We start from the raw sequence: 2,265 nt of genomic DNA, 5'->3' as shown, positions 1-2,265 counted from the left end.
AAGTGAAGAAAAAATGCCCGCCAGGTGGGATCCGAACCCACGACCTCCAGAATACCGGTCTGGTGCGATAACCACTACGCTACCGGCGGGGCGATTTTTCCATTCACTTTCTGGGGTATTTATGTTAGGTATGTTTATTTCCTGTGCTTGGGGGTGGTAGCCAGCGCCATTCGGACTAATCGGGGTGAAGGGGACCTTCTTTTTAACCCCCGGGTCGTGACTCGAGTGTCTACGACATGTCCAGAGTGGTCGACCAGCTTTGAACCCTCTTAAGCTCCCTTTGGCAACAAGACTGCCAGAACAGAGGCCCTCGCTATGCATGTAGCGAATCAGAATAGGAAATGAGGGGCTCGTTGAAAATAACACAGAAATAAGGGTTGGCAGTCGAGAAAACCTCGGAAAGCAAAGGGGAGGATGTGGTAGATCATTGAAACAGATTAAGAATTTGGAAAGAAAGAAAGAAAGTGAAGAAAAAATGCCCGCCAGGTGGGATCCGAACCCACGACCTCCAGAATACCGGTCTGGTGCGATAACCACTACGCTACCGGCGGGGCGATTTTTCCATTCACTTTCTGGGGTATTTATGTTAGGTATGTTTATTTCCTGTGCTTGGGGGTGGTAGCCAGCGCCATTCGGACTAATCGGGGTGAAGGGGACCTTCTTTTTAACCCCCGGGTCGTGACTCGAGTGTCTACGACATGTCCAGAGTGGTCGACCAGCTTTGAACCCTCTTAAGCTCCCTTTGGCAACAAGACTGCCAGAACAGAGGCCCTCGCTATGCATGTAGCGAATCAGAATAGGAAATGAGGGGCTCGTTGAAAATAACACAGAAATAAGGGTTGGCAGTCGAGAAAACCTCGGAAAGCAAAGGGGAGGATGTGGTAGATCATTGAAACAGATTAAGAATTTGGAAAGAAAGAAAGAAAGTGAAGAAAAAATGCCCGCCAGGTGGGATCCGAACCCACGACCTCCAGAATACCGGTCTGGTGCGATAACCACTACGCTACCGGCGGGGCGATTTTTCCATTCACTTTCTGGGGTATTTATGTTAGGTATGTTTATTTCCTGTGCTTGGGGGTGGTAGCCAGCGCCATTCGGACTAATCGGGGTGAAGGGGACCTTCTTTTTAACCCCCGGGTCGTGACTCGAGTGTCTACGACATGTCCAGAGTGGTCGACCAGCTTTGAACCCTCTTAAGCTCCCTTTGGCAACAAGACTGCCAGAACAGAGGCCCTCGCTATGCATGTAGCGAATCAGAATAGGAAATGAGGGGCTCGTTGAAAATAACACAGAAATAAGGGTTGGCAGTCGAGAAAACCTCGGAAAGCAAAGGGGAGGATGTGGTAGATCATTGAAACAGATTAAGAATTTGGAAAGAAAGAAAGAAAGTGAAGAAAAAATGCCCGCCAGGTGGGATCCGAACCCACGACCTCCAGAATACCAGTCTGGTGCGATAACCACTACGCTACCGGCGGGGCGATTTTTCCATTCACTTTCTGGGGTATTTATGTTAGGTATGTTTATTTCCTGTGCTTGGGGGTGGTAGCCAGCGCCATTCGGACTAATCGGGGTGAAGGGGACCTTCTTTTTAACCCCCGGGTCGTGACTCGAGTGTCTACGACATGTCCAGAGTGGTCGACCAGCTTTGAACCCTCTTAAGCTCCCTTTGGCAACAAGACTGCCAGAACAGAGGCCCTCGCTATGCATGTAGCGAATCAGAATAGGAAATGAGGGGCTCGTTGAAAATAACACAGAAATAAGGGTTGGCAGTCGAGAAAACCTCGGAAAGCAAAGGGGAGGATGTGGTAGATCATTGAAACAGATTAAGAATTTGGAAAGAAAGAAAGAAAGTGAAGAAAAAATGCCCGCCAGGTGGGATCCGAACCCACGACCTCCAGAATACCGGTCTGGTGCGATAACCACTACGCTACCGGCGGGGCGATTTTTCCATTCACTTTCTGGGGTATTTATGTTAGGTATGTTTATTTCCTGTGCTTGGGGGTGGTAGCCAGCGCCATTCGGACTAATCGGGGTGAAGGGGACCTTCTTTTTAACCCCCGGGTCGTGACTCGAGTGTCTACGACATGTCCAGAGTGGTCGACCAGCTTTGAACCCTCTTAAGCTCCCTTTGGCAACAAGACTGCCAGAACAGAGGCCCTCGCTATGCATGTAGCGAATCAGAATAGGAAATGAGGGGCTCGTTGAAAATAACACAGAAATAAGGGTTGGCAGTTGAGAAAACCTCGGAAAGCAAAGGGGAGGATG

At 49.4% G+C, this 2,265-nt stretch overlaps 1 non-coding gene across 1 annotated transcript; it reads right to left on the bottom strand.

Moving 5' to 3' along the window:
- Positions 1–1,402: 1,402 nt before the first annotated feature.
- Positions 1,403–1,475, bottom strand: Trnat-ggu (transfer RNA threonine (anticodon GGU)). Its single transcript has one exon. It is a non-coding gene; the product is annotated as a tRNA-Thr (tRNA).
- Between the last annotated feature and the right edge of the window lie 790 nt (positions 1,476–2,265).

The sequence above is a fragment of the Haemaphysalis longicornis genome, unplaced genomic scaffold, assembly GCF_048455015.1.
Source record: "Haemaphysalis longicornis isolate Haplotype H1 unplaced genomic scaffold, Haemaphysalis longicornis Haplotype H1 scaffold_5, whole genome shotgun sequence".
Taxonomy (NCBI): domain Eukaryota; kingdom Metazoa; phylum Arthropoda; class Arachnida; order Ixodida; family Ixodidae; genus Haemaphysalis; species Haemaphysalis longicornis.
Note: the sequence above shows the minus strand (reverse complement) of the source record. Positions and strands in the feature narration are given on the sequence as shown.